The following is a 15,013-nucleotide window of genomic DNA, read 5'->3' on the forward strand; positions in this document are numbered from 1 at the left end:
TCTGTGACCTCTGTGTTGCTCACATGTTTAGAAGCCCTGCTGAAAGAATTTGAGTGGAGGCCATAAATTGTGTGTGTGTTGGAGGGAGCATAGGGTATGGGCGGCAAGACTGTAGTGACATGTAGAACAGAGACTATTTGTATCAAGGTTGGAGGTTACTAAGGTACTGGGGTCATTGGGTCTGGTGTGAGGATGGGGAGGAGGCTGGAGGGCGGGGACCTGGGGAGTGAGTCAGAGCTACCGCTACCATCTGCGTTCTGGCTGGCGGTGAGGAGGACAGGGGAGGAGGTGGGAAAGGAAGGGAAGCTGAAAGTCCCTCCCACTCTGCCTACTGCGATAAAGACAAGGCCAAAGACGAGGGTCCTTTGCCAAGATGATGGTGGTGCCCGGAGAGAGTGAGGTCACTGCCTTTGGGTGAGACTGGCTTCCTAACAGGAGGGAGGCAGGAAACAGCAGGAAGCTGAGATGTGCCAGGACTAGGCAGGAGAGGAGGGTGGGCCGGGGGCTCCTGACTGCATAAGCTGACTGCACCTGCAAAGCCACACCCAGAAGAGGATGTGGACACCTGTCAGGTGGGAATTGTGAGAGGGGGTGCTGCAGAGCTGGGGCCCCTGGGACTGTGGCTCGAAGGGTACTTTCTCTATAGAGAAGATTTAGCAGGTGACCATTTTCCACGGCGAGAGTTTTCTTCTCTGAACAGTGCAGTAGGACCCCATAAATTCAGCCATCGGACTGGACTGTGGGAGTCCAGACCTCAAATTCTGTCAACATCCCTCTCAAGTCAGAGCGACTTCCAGCCATCTGAGCCACAGGCTCACAGAAATGTTTGTGGAGTCAGAATTTATATCGTGCCCTCAATACTATGGCTCTCCCTCACTCAGAGACTGGCTGCTCTGTGGCCGACACACTGAGGACTGACAGGTGGAGCCTGGCCTAAAAAACGGTCATGCTGCCAAGCTCCTGAGCCCTGACTGCATCTGTCCTTGTCCCTCTGCTCCGTTTGCCCAGCGCTGGGCCATCATGCAGCCAGTCTTCCCTTCAAGAATCTCTAAAGTGTCTGTCGCCTCACTCTTCCACACAAGCAGGAGGACTATTTCTCTAATTTCCTTAAGACAGCCTGCTGGAACTTTTCTCAGACTTTTATAGCCCATAGGTGGATTTAAGGAAGCTGTCATAATGCTGAGGTTTGCTTCTATAGACACGAATCCCCCCTCCCACCTGGCTCCGACCCCCAGTTTGTTCAGGGTCTTTCTGTGTCATTCAACAGAACTCTACAGTTCCTGAAGCTGAGCCTCAGCCTTTTTCAGGTTGCCCCCCCCACCATGTTTCATATTTAAGTCACTATTAAAAATATATCTTTTATTTTCTGTTTTTCTTTTACTTTTGAGATGATGATACAATTATATTATTTCTCCCTTCCCTTTATACCCATCTCTTGCTTTCTTTCAAATTCATTTCCTCTTTCCTATTAATTGTCACATGCATAGATGTGTGTGCATATATACTTCTAATATAACCTGCTCAGTCTGTCTGTGGTATGTTACTTATATGTGTATTTTAGGGCCAGGCATTTGGTATGGATAACCAATCAGAGTGCTCTTCCCTGGGAAAGACTATTTCCCCCACTCTCAGCATCCCTTAGCTGTCTAGTTCTTTGTGTAGGGTTGAGACTTTCTGGGTTTTCCCATCCACTTTGATGTATATATTGTTGTTCTTGTTCAGATCATATCTAGGTGGTCCTGTTGGTGAGAACCTCACAGCCAACTTCCTAATACTCTGGCTCTAACAATATTTCCACTCTCTCTTCTGCAACATCCCTGAGCCTTAGGTGTTGGGAATGTCTCGTGGGTGTGTCCATGGGGACTGGGCGCAACAACTCTGCATTTCGATTGAGTTGTGGTTTTCTGTAGTAGTCTCTGTCTGTTTTAAAGAGAAGTTTCTTTGATGAGAGCTGAGGGCTACACTTATCTGTGGATATAAAGACAAATGTTTAGAATGTAGCTAGGGATTATGCTGGTTTAGTAAATTGGCAGTTGTAAGTTTTCCTTCAAGATCCATAAATTCACGGGTAGTGACGCTGGCTAGGTTTCCAGTACTAGACTTGATTTCCCTCTTATTGAGTGGATCTTAAGCCCAATTAGAGAGTTGTTGGTTATCGCCAAGGTGTGTGTCCCAGTACTGCACCCTTATGGTTATCTGTCATGCCATGTTTGTCATTGCTACGTTTCACAGGCATGTGACAGTGGCTGGGCAGGACTGATGGTTGACTCTGCCCTTTGGAAGCTTACATGATGCCTTCTGGTACCCTGTGAGCTAGTCCTCAGGGAGGAGGCTTTCAGACAGGTCCAGCTTCAAAGTTTCTGGGCCTTGTGTCGGAAATGTGTGGTGTCTTCAGCAATAGAAATTTACCTTCTACTTCTATGAGAAGCAACCAAGGGCAGTACAAACAGCCTGTGATCTTTTGGAGTCTTTTGGATAACTGTGACTAACAACTCAAAAGAGGCCTCTCGTGCCTGGGTTGGGGGTTTTTTAGATGGTCTTTGCCTCTTGAAGGGGGCATTATCAGCCCAAATGGGAAAATTTCACTTAAACTAATGTGCACACACACACACACACACACACACACACACACACACACAGAGAGAGAGAGAGAGAGAGAGAGAGAGAGAGAGAGAGAGAGAGAGAGAGAGAGAGAGAATTATGTGTATTATAGGGCTTTTTCTTTTAGATAAATAGTTAATAGTATGATTCTTTATGAATGTTCTTTTTCCACCAGCACTAAAAATCACATTTAGGCCTCACACATGCCAGGCAAGCCAAGAGCTGAACCACTGACCTAGATTCATACTCCACCCACTTCTTGTCTTTTTGTCGTTTTTGAGACAATACCTCTGACTAATTTTCCATACAGGCCTTGAATGTGGGTCTTTATACCTCAGCCTCCCAAGTAGCTAGGATTATAGTCTTCTGCCTCCAGGCCTAGTGTACAGATGAAATCTTTTAAAAGTTAAGTTTCTAACCATTGCTGCCCCTTAGACACGAAGTTTGCTGCCTATGTCAGTCTTGCAGTGAACAACTGACCAGGCCCAGGACATTCCTAACAACTTTCCCACAACTTTTGTTGCTATGCAGGATTATCTACAAATAATGGATTTTTTCCCCTTCTTTTGAAAAAATAACATAAAGAACATTAGACTTCATTTTAGCATTTTCAAACAACTGTGGTTTTGCTTCTTCTTCCCTCTTCTCCCCCACCCCTGCCCGCTCACCCCAGTGGCCCCTTCCTGCTTTCAGGAGCTCATCCTCCTTCCTCGCCACCTCTTCTCTTCCACACGACTCTTCCTGGTTGTGTAACACATACGCCAGCCCACACCGACATATAGACACATATGGAAACATTAAAAGTCAGGCTCCATCTCTGATAGCCGACATCCTATCCTTTTTGAGTTTCATTTTAAAGTGACTGAGTTTCTCATCAATTTTTAATAAAGGTGATGGCAATGAGTGTATGTTTGTTATTTTTTGTTTGTTTGTTTGTTTTAATCTGATACCAAAGGGCCTGTCTTTAAATTTCGCATGACCATGGCCTGACTTGAGTAGGATCCAGATTTCTCAAAGGGGGCCTAGGATCGCCCACATCTCCCAAGGCCTGTTTTATGTCTTAGACATTGTAGTAGGACAACTTCAAGCACATACAACATAGAGGATCTAAGTCCATGGTTTGAGTATTGGGTACCTTTCAAAATCCATGTAAAACCGGATCCCCAAATACTCGCTGTATTGAGAGGTGGGTTCTGGAGAGGAAAGGAGATCGTGTGTCTCCATCCATGTAGGATTAGTGTCCTTTAAAAGGACTTGCAGAAAGCAGCAGTCTTGAACTCTTCTCAGCGTCAGGCTGCCTTCATGTGAAATCCATTTGTTTATTAGTAGATTCCATTCCTCCCCGCTTTCGTACATGTATGTGGTATGTTTTGGTCTATCATCCCGTCCAACCTCCCTGTTTCCCTCTGTCCCCAAGAGTACTCCTTGCCCCATAGATTTCTTTCACTTATAAATTTTTATTTAGTGTCCAGTGGAGTTTTATCAAGCCACCTGTGTGATTTCAAGTTTGAACTGGGCCATCAGACAGCCTGGTGAGCTCAGCAGAATCCACAGAGTTAGGTTCCATGCCTTCCCCTCTCCTCAGATGTGTTAGTTACCCAAAGACCATCGGCGTGTGGCTGACTGTTAGAACATCTGAATTCTGCAGGGCCATTTCTAATGTGCACAGCTGCTTTGAACTTAGGGGACCCAAGACATGTTGTTCATGTCCTGCTTAGAAGATGATAGCATTTCACAGTGTCTCCCTGCATCCTGCAGCTTAGGGGACCCAAGACATGTTCTTCATGTCCTGGTTTGAAGATGGTATTTCACAGTGTCTCCCTGCATCCTGCAGCTCTTACCTTCTTTCCTCCTCTTCTACAACGTCCAAAGACACATGATGGCAGTGCCCTCAACAGCCCTTTATTCTAGCTTCTTGTGCAGCAACCATAGGTCTTTGCCTTTATCTCTTCATACAGTAAGGAGAGGCCTCTATGTGTAAAACTGAGGGTAGCCTTTGTGGATACGAGCACAGATAGTTGGTGCTGTGTGAATTCAGTTCTGCAGTCAACTTGGATCTATCCCTCAAGTCACCGACTGGGAACTAAGTGGGGACATTTTATGTCTAAATCATGTGAGATTTTCTCTTATCCATGTCTATCCAACCTTATGCTACAGTCTAGGTAAAGGGGGGGGTGGTTCTGTGATGTAAAGTGTCTAAAAAGGTTGTTACCTTGGTGCCCTGTGGGTAGTCATAGCTTTGGGACAAGAGTTGGCTGACTGACAACTGAAGTGTAAGATGTGCTACCTTTGGGCTCAGCAGCTCTTCCAGGAACTTTTGTACTATGTCCTGGGGTATTTGTGGGTACTTGACTGGTAAGTATAGACAGGCACAAGTGGACTTACAGAGAGGTAGACAAGCTGGGATGCTCACAGCACTCTGGGATGCCTGCTAGAAACCTAGAGATGGGTAGATGGGCCAACGCTCACATCTGGCTGCTTTGTAGGCATCACAAAAATGTTGTGAGCCAAAGCCGCTGATGTGAGAATGGTCCTCACTGAGAGGTAACAGAAGGAGGGGGAGAAGAGAGTTAGCAAGGACATGGTGGTGGGTTCTCTTTCCAACAGTTATATGGTTTCCTACACGTGTGGACACATAAGCATTTGTGAGTTTACTGAAACAGGGAAGAGCTTGAAAAAATGTGCCGTGTAGATTATATTAACAAACTGACATGGGAGCAGGAAGGTTAGGGGGAGGGACAGGTAGAAGCCTGCCCTTCCGAACAAAGCAAAAGCCCTTTCAGAAAAAGACTGTATGGCTCACGGATACTTAAGTTTGATGCTCTATGTGAGAAAATAATCTGTGTACATAGATGGATATGACCATGGTCCCCAGCATATCAACTATGGTTCCTGCAGGGCTAGAACACCTGTGGGTTTTACTTGTCTTTTGGAAGGCCTGGGATTGAATCACTAAGCATGTAACACAAGCATTCCACTACTAAGCCCCAGCCTGACTTCCCAATGTTAACACATGACCATAATTCTCACATGAAAGTAATGTTTCATAATTACATATTAGGAAAGAAACAACATAAAATTAAACACATGCAGGAGAGTCCGTGAGGTACTTGGCCTAACATGTCTACACCTTTGATGGGAATAATGGGCAGGTAAGAAGCTGAGAAGGTGGCCAGGCTGGCAGGCTCCGCACCTTTGGGCAGGACTCAGGAATGTCAGAATGCTGGCCAGGACTGAGAGCAAAGCACTTCACAGCTCTGCTTCCAGTCATTTAGGAGCACGTGCGACTACGTGAGTCTGGGGCTGTGTGGCTTTCATCAGGCGACCACTTCTTTCAGGATGTCACTTCTGCTCTGTACTTTCTGGCTTAGGAAGACGGACAGAGCCCTTCTAAACAATTAGAAACAAAGTCTTCTAGGAAAATGGCTTCCAGGCTCCGTGTAGCCATGGGCTAGGGCTCTCAACCCCAGCCCCTCTTAAGATGACCTATTATAGCTCTCACAAAGTGAAGCTGCGGTGCTTCGCTGGGGATCACTAGGTGTTCCAATTATTTTTCTCTTAAATCTCATTTTCTTTAGATGATTACCTTTTTAGTGTTGAAGTCATCCAGCAAGAACTTAAAAAGCTTAAGGATCCTTTAATGTAGTTGATAAAAATGCTAGTTTATTTATTACATCATCAATGGGCCCAATGGGATAGAAAAAACTTTACAGCCATTTTGAGATGTTATTGATTAATGAAAATATAGAACCAGAGAGGCTGTCAATGCTGCTACAGTGAGTATGTGCAGGATTACCTTCCAGTCGATTTTCCAGGTAAGCACATTTGTGAGGGACCTGCCCAGCTTGTGAAAGATTGCATTTGGTGTCCTGAACAAACCCCTGGCTAAATGGTGGGAATACATCTAGACTCCACCAACACCCAAGCAAACAGTTCTGAGACATTGAATACACTCTGAAGACACCTAAGGACTAGAGCTGGAATTGCACAACTGTTCTAGGTATGAACCCACGTTCCCTCCACAGGACACTGTGTTTAATGTAACTAACAACAGGCTTTGATTCGCGCTCATCCTAGTCTATATCTGTGGACTTTAGGGGAAGAGGGTGCTATGGAATTCAGCCGGTCTCCCTTTCCAGCCCTGTTCAGTTATCAATGGCAGGAAAAAATATCAATCAACCAGCAACAGCAAGAAACAGCCTGTCTTGTGAGCAAGATCTAGAAAGAAACCACGGCAGAAAGTGCAGCAGTTAGCTGTGCCTTGCTTCTGGCCCTGCCTCCACACTGGCACTCACCTAAGGTCTCTCCCAGCCTAGATGACAGGGCAGTGTCTCCACCAGGGCTCACACACACAGTGTCTCACAGCCCTGGCTAAGGTGTGGTGTCTCTTACAGCTGTCATACAATATCTCTGAGTTCCGGCCCTGCCATACTGTCCTTCCTTGCTTTGCTTGTGCAGATCCATGCTCACCCTTGAGATTAAATAACATATTCCATGAGGAACTGGCTAGGTCAGTCTGTGCGCTCCAGATAAAGTCTAAGGAGCTATGAAAAGCAAGATCTGCAGACCAACCGCCTCTGGAGCTAAAGATCCGTCTGATACTGGACCCCAGAAGGCCAGGAGGATCCCCAGTTTTGGCTTTCATTGCTCTTTGAGGCTCAGGGTGAACTACTTGAAACTGTAGTGTGAAAAAGTTTTCAGTCAAGAAAATCACTTCCTTCTTATCTACTCTTCAACGTGAAGAGGAAAGAAATATTCAAAGTACTAGTTACAATCAGAGTCTAATTGAGGAACCATCTCTTCTGAGACAGGAATATCCCCAGGATGAAGTGAGAGGTACCTGTCCTCCCAGGGTGGGTCAGTGTCTCCATGGCATACCCCCGTCTTAGAAAACCATAACACATCACTGTAAAATCCATGGAGAAAGGCCAGGTCACAATCACTGGCGAAACATTTAAAGTGGCATTGAGATGAAATTAAAGAGAAAAGAAGCAAAAGTCAATATGGGGCGGGAACAACGCAGATATCTGTGTGCCAGTACGGTGTGCACGGAAGCGTGCACATGTGCACAAGCACGAGTGTGCCCGTGTGTGTTCCAGGAGACAGGCTAAGAGCTTGCCTGGTTATGCTCATACGAACGTATTTTCCTGAAGGCCGACTGGCATCGTCATCCCGACTGACGGGCCTGATTGACAGGGCATTCTCCACGCGTGAGCTGTGGCTTCTCATGTTCGTGTCCTTCAACCACTCCTCCACTCTGCACTACCCTGTGAATCCCGGGATTTGCATCACCGCTCTGTATCCAGTCGGGGCTTGGCATCCTGACAGTGTAATGTGCAGCTAAAAGCCTGAATTGTCAGAGATTATAGAAGTACATGTTCTGGGTTGGTAATAAAAACCTGCAGAATTGAGTTCTGGTTTGCCTTTTAGGAAATATTTTGTCTTTCTCTGCTTAACTACACGGGGAGGTAGCTCAACAAAGCAAGGGGCTGGACTGCCATTGTGACCCCGAGGACCGCAGGGAGACACATGGGCTTTTGGAGGGATCTGAGCTGGGTGATGTGATTTGTTACAGAGACTTGGTCCTCTTTTGCAAGGTGATATTAACCTGACCAGGCTGACCAGAGGATTCTGGAAGATTCTGTAACCACAGCTGGACACAATAGCTCTCTAGTCTCTTAGCCAGTAAACTCCAGAGTGAAGGTCTAGTTATTCATATATATATATATATATATATATATATATATATATATGTATATATGTATATATTGTTCAGCCATTTAAGCACTGTGGTAGACCCTGTGACTCCTAGTCATGGGAGCTGCCTTGATCTACACATGTGGCTTGGAGCAAAAGAAAGTCAAGTTAATGGCAGAGTGTCACAAGTACCCCAAAACCACTCAAAAAGTAGAGAGAGAACACCAGTTATGAAATCCCCAAGGAAGTATATAGACGGCTGTGTCTGTCACACCTGTCCCACAGCCCAGTCCCAAATAAACACAAGAGGTTTATATTAATTATCAACTGTTTGGCCAATTACTCAGGCTTATTACTAACTAGCTCTTACAACTTAATTAAACCCATAATTCTTATCTATGTTTAGCCACATGGCTTGGTACTTTTTCTCAAGAAGGCATTCTCGTCTTGCTTCCTCTCCATCTGGCTTGTGACTGTTTTTCTGCCTTGTCTCTTCCCAGAATTCTCCTAGTTTGATTCCCCCGCCCTATACTTCCTGCCTGGCTATTGGCCAATCAGCATTTTATTAAACCAATACAAATGACTTTAAAGTGTACAAGAGCATTATGCCACAGCAGAAATAAGGTTTAAGGAAAGCTTTAAGGATAAATGGAATTAGCCAAAGCTATGAAAAATAGTACTGGAGAAGATTCTGAAACCATAAGAACTTGAGACTGTTGCCTGGTTGGGAACTACATGGTAGTTGTTAGCATGTGGGTGTATGTGCATGCCCTAGTACTTCTAGATCTGTGTTCTGTGAGAAAGCATCTCTTGTAGGTGGTAGCACAGACTGAGGCTACTGCAAGACCAGAGCTATTTCCTACCTGCTATTCCTGCTCGGGGCTTATCCTGTCATAGCTGCTTTACATGTGCTGTGCACATGTGTAACATGTGTGCTCAATGATCGCACCTTTAGTGACACTCTGGAACTCTGTCCAGATGACACACTTCTAAAAACACGGATTACATCAGCCAGACTGGTGACTATGGCGAACAGATGTTTGTTCACATATTCCCAGGAAAGGGCACTCAACAGAAGCCCAAGGACTGGTGGCCTGGGTCATGATAAATCAGGGTTCTTCTCTGCTCTCCTGCGTGCACCCACTCGGTTTTCTGGTTTCTGACTTGTTATGAAGGTCACGAGACCCTTACACCCTATACTGGACTTGCTATTCTCCGGAACTGTGAGTCAAAACAAACTGTTAATCTTTATAAATTGTACAATCTTGGTATCCTGTAACAACCCCAGAAAATGGACTAAGACAAGCCCACTGCTGCAGGGTGTGAAAGTGGGAGCAAAGGCAGTCTTTGGTTCATGAGCTAAGTCCACTGTTCTCTGATGGAAGAAGAGAATGAACATAGGACTTTAAATGTGCAAGTTTGGGTTTGGTAACTAAACACTGACTGAATAATAAGCAATCTTCTTTGTCTTGACTGCTGGAATTCCCCAATCACCCAGTGAGGCAATGCCAAGGAAATGACTGACTTTTGAAATTTTATATAAGATTCATAAAAAAACTATAATGATACAAAGTCCATCTAGAATATCACAACACACGGGTAAGCCTGAACCTTCTCCCTCCTCAGAGAACCTAGCATGGATTCAATGAAACATTTATTTATTTTATCGGCTCCTCTGTTTACAGCTTTCCTATCAGAACTGGTGACTGATTTAAAAACTTCATCCTAGCACCCAGATCCTGTGTTTGGATGAACCTATGACATTCCATCTCATACAATCGCATAAGTTCCTACCTGAATCATAAGAGCAGATGCTGCTTGCCAGTGGGAATCATACCAGAAGTGGGAGTTCTGTGCTGTTGTCTGACAGGCTTTAAACTGTACTTGCCTGCCAGATAGTCAGAGACAAGTCTTCCTCAACTCCACATTCCAACTCGATGATAACTTCATGCCTGTGTTTTGAGGGTCAAGGTGGAAGAGGAGCTGTTCTTGACACATGACACAAGAACTTCCTAAGGACTTGGGGATTTGGCACATTTGTGTTTAGAGCGTGAGTGTGCAGAGCTTGTCTGGGCCCGCATTCTCTCCTATGTTCACATAGCTCCATTCCCACATGTGGCTGTGCTTGCATTGTTTATGACTGGCCCACGTAGGGAAGGAACTGGGTGAGAAAGCCCTGCGTATGTGCCCTGTCTTTCCTTCCAACCAAGGCAGATCCTCAGAAGGAACTTCTAATTTCATGGGTCACTGGTTTTCTAGTGAGGATTTTCTACTGCAGTGTCAAATTAATAGTCTTGTTAAAGACTCCTTTTCCTGGGAACAGTCATTCATTATCAGAGAGGAAGAGGAGCAATGCCTGTCTGGGCTAGGACAGCACCTGGAAGTGTGGGGACAGTCAGTCATTAACAGTGTTAAGGCAGCCATCTGCAGGTTGGGCCCTGTGTGGGTCCAACCTTGCTCAGCCAAGCAAACCGACGGTTCACGGCAACCTCGTCTACGGCTCAGGGTGGGACAGAGAAGCTTACTATTTCAGCCCCTGGTGGTTACAAAAACAGCATTTTGGGTTGAGACACAAAACCTACCATTTTCCAGTTGTGCACTCCTGGGTGAGTTATGATAACATAGAGGTTCTATTGTTTCCTTCTGGGAGTCAGAGCCTGGAGTAAACTGGTAAATTTGCCATGGAGTGCTTAGGGAACACCTAGCAAAAGATGAGCAGACGGGAGAGGCACAGGGGGCATTTACACAGCTACCGCTACAAAACACAGAGGAACGCATGGAGGGATGTCCTGCAGAGGTCTCCAGAATATGGGGTTGCACCGACATACACAGGGAGGGCTGACACTCACCCCACAGTTCTGCTTCAAACGTTCCAAAATCAGTCCAGAGGAGCCTTGCCAGGCAGTGACTCATTTGCAGGAGAGAACACTGAGGCAGAGAGAGTGCAGGTTCTGGTTCCAGTCGGAGCCATCGACGGACCCAGGCACAGGGTGGTGACTCATCTTCCATGGCATAACCTCGTGTGAAGCCAGTTAGTCACACTGGTCCTCACCTTGCAGGACAGTGGAGCTCCTTAGGGACGGCAATGAAGCATGGATGCTAGAGAAAGAGGAAGGGACGGGGCCCAGGAAGTTTATCTTGAGGCTAATTTTCACAAGATTGTTTAATCTATCACTCAGGTCATTTGTCAAGCTTCTCTGCTGTGGTTCATTCCCAGCAACAGCAGCCTGGGAAGGAGGAAGACAGTCCTTTCCAGAGACTCGGTGGGGAGGAAGTGCTGTTGACACCGAGCCTGAAGTGCAAGGACCCCCGGGTCAGCTCCCAGGACACGTGGGCGTTCACCCACAGCGCAGCTCAGGAGGTCCGGAAATTAATGCATCCGTGGTGGTCGCTCTTCTGCCCAGATGGCCACAGTGCTGAGCCCGGCTCCCCAGAAAGTGGCTCGTCCAACTGTGGCAGCCCCACTGATTCTAGTTAGTTAATAAAGGGCAAGCAAGTAGGTTAGCCAGAGTTTTGGACCTTGAATCATTGTGTTAGCTGAAAAGGTCATCTCAGGTTTGAAGGGTTCTCTCATTCATATTTCAGTTTCTCTGAAAATGTACGGATCTATTTTCCTGGGCTTGAAGAAAAGTTAGAACCTCTGTTGCCACTTAAGTTCCTCGTCATGTTTTATGCACAAACCGTGGCAGCAGTGGCCTGACTAGAGCATCATATTTCTCTCTGTGAGAGCACAGAACGCTTGCAGGATAACTCATGTTCCAAGCATGACGGCTGTAGAAACCATACGCACACCTGACTCTGTAAGCCTTTCTTTTTAAATCTGCTTGCTGCTATCGAAAACGGAGGGTTTTCCAAGAGTTCTAACAAAACAATTCTCTTCCCCTTTATACACACACAGCACTACTTTATGTAATTCGTTCATTAAAGCATCTGCTGTCTTCATTATATGTGATTCATAGTAGCTACTTACATAATTACAGCAGGTATAGATCAGCCAAGCTATGTCTCTAAGAATGTATGTAGCCTACAGAGGCATCGTTATAGCTTCCATCATCACCATCATCCTCATCCCTACCATCACCACCATCACCACCATCATCACCACCATCATCACCCTCCCCATCCCCATTACTACTAACAGTTAACATCATCACCATCATTATCATCACCACCATCATCACCATCACCACAATCATCGCCATACATACCACCATCACCACCTTCCCCAACCCCATCAGTGCTAACATCAACACCATCATTACTATATCATCACTATTAACTTCATCGCCGTCACTAACATCAGCACCATCATTTCCATCACCATCACATTGTCACCAGCATGACCTCGCCGTTGCAAACTATATCCTTGTCACATCATATACCATCACTGTCATCACTGTTTTCACCATGACCATAACTGTCATCAAAGTTCACAACTTTTAGCATTAATATTAGGTTCTCTATTAACCACATTTCTTGTACTATTTCATTTCATCTTTCTAAAGCTCTAGAAGGTAATTTAAAATTTTTTAAAAAAATCTGATTTTCTCCATTTCAGACTCAGTGTGTAAGAAGTGAAGGTTAGCTTTGTGTGGTGGCAAATGCTTTTAATGCCAGCAACCAGGAAAGAGAGACAAGTGAGTTCAAGGCTAGTCTGGTTTACATAACCAGGTATTTTAGATTGCAATACTAGACTCAGTCTCAGAAAAAAACAAGAAGCAAAAAGAAAAGAAATGGGTTGGAGAGATGGTTCAGTGAGTAAGAGCATTCACTGCCTTTTCAGAGGGCCCATGTTATGTTCTCTGAGCCCACTTGGTGGCTCACAACCTTCGACAACTCCTGTTTCAGGGTTTTCAGGGCCCTATACTAGTTCTATGGGGACTGCATACATGTGGTCCACAGGCACACATGCAGATAAAAACACTAATGCAAATAAAATAAAAATTTAAATCTGTGTAAAAAAGAATGGACAGTCAGTAATGAGGATGGATGGAATACAGGGAGGATACAAGCTCAACAATGAACATGAATGGTCAGCTATAAGGATCAACATCAGAATGGATGCCCTTCAGAGAGAATGCATGGTCAACAGGAGGGATGGTGGTCAGCCATGAGGATGGGAGATCAGCATCGGAATGGATGCCCTTCAGAGAGAATGCATGGTCAACAGGAGGGTGGAGGTCTATTGTTGGAGGTCTATTGTGACTGACAGAAGTCAGCACTGAGGGCTGGAGGTATGAAGTGAGGAGACCCTGGGTGAGGTCTTAGATGCTGTGAGGCCACAGAGGGTAATAACACCAAGGTCTTCTTACCCTGGTTACTCTGGGTTCCTACCAGATATTTAATGTCAAGAGTTCTTAGCCACTGAGGCATTTCCACACAATCGTCGGTACATGGGTAGAGGAATTAATCATATAACTCACACTGCAGATGGGTCTTCCACAGTTGGTTCATCCTTTCTGGAAATGCTCTCACAGACACCCCAGAGGCATGTTATTAGTCATGTAGTCTTCTCTCAAGGCAGTCAACATGACAGTCAAAATTAATCACCACAAGGTGTGTGGCTTCATGCACCAGTGACTAACTGATTCAGGCATTTGTCTTTAACAGTATTATAATAACACTTCTTGTCATACCAGCAGGACCTACCTGACCAACTTGGAGCAGTGGGATAACCTCTCAGGTCACCTGATGTCCTATCCTCAGGCTCTGGGTCTGTGACAGATTGATTATGAATTGTCTCCTAAAGGATCACATGCTGAAAGTTTGCTCTTCAGATGACAGATCGTGAAAACTAACAGCATCAATGGATTAATACACTGATGAGCTCATATTGAATGGAGGATGTGGGGTTTGGTTAGAGGAAGTGGGTCATTGGGGGTGTTTCTTTGAAGGGTACATTTTGCCTTGCTCACTTCTTGTCCCTTTCTACTGCCTGTCTACCAGGAGAGGAAGTTTTGTGTTTTCATGGTCAACCATCACAAAAAAGGAAACAGAACAGCCAACTGACCGTAGACTGAGAGCGAACCCTCCGAAACCACAAGCCAAAACAAATCTTCTCTCCTTCAAGTTATTTTGACCAGAGGTCCAGAAAGCCAGCTCTCTTTTCAGGATGTTTCTTTCCTACCTATTTGTCTCCAATGACCTTCTAGTCCCTGTACTACCTTACCTGGGTTTTGTGGCCGATGCCTGCTGTGTGGCTGGGACTCATCATCTTTGGATACTCACTCACTGAAGTCAGCCCTTCCTCATCTCTGATCCTTCTGAAGGGACCATGAACAGAGATTCCTCTTCCAGCTCCCTACCTTCAACTGGGAACAGCATTTTCAGCTCCACCCAGACTAATTCAGCCCTCTCTTAACATCAGGAACAGTGTGCTGTGCATTTTAGGCTCACACTAACCTTCATCCTCAGCCAGATACAGGATCAGTTAGTTACTCCTGAGAACCCTATGGCGCTGAGAGGACAATGTCCCTGGACATCAATGCCAGGACTGTGACAGTGAGTATGTTATACAAAAGGACTTGGGAGGCGCCTCTTCTGGCAATGAATAACAGAAAACACTTTGCTTTCAGCTCAGTTTATATTGTCTATGTTTCCACTGTGACTCTGCTGCCCTTTGTTATAAATTATTTCAATAAGAAAGCTTGCCGCCACTCCCTCCCTTTTGGGACACCAGCTTCTGGACAGTATATTGCCACTCCTGATTTCTCCT

The sequence above is a fragment of the Alexandromys fortis genome, unplaced genomic scaffold (genome assembly GCF_014885135.2).
Source record: "Alexandromys fortis isolate MF-2015 unplaced genomic scaffold, M_Fortis_MF-2015_v1.1 scaffold_23, whole genome shotgun sequence".
Taxonomy (NCBI): domain Eukaryota; kingdom Metazoa; phylum Chordata; class Mammalia; order Rodentia; family Cricetidae; genus Alexandromys; species Alexandromys fortis.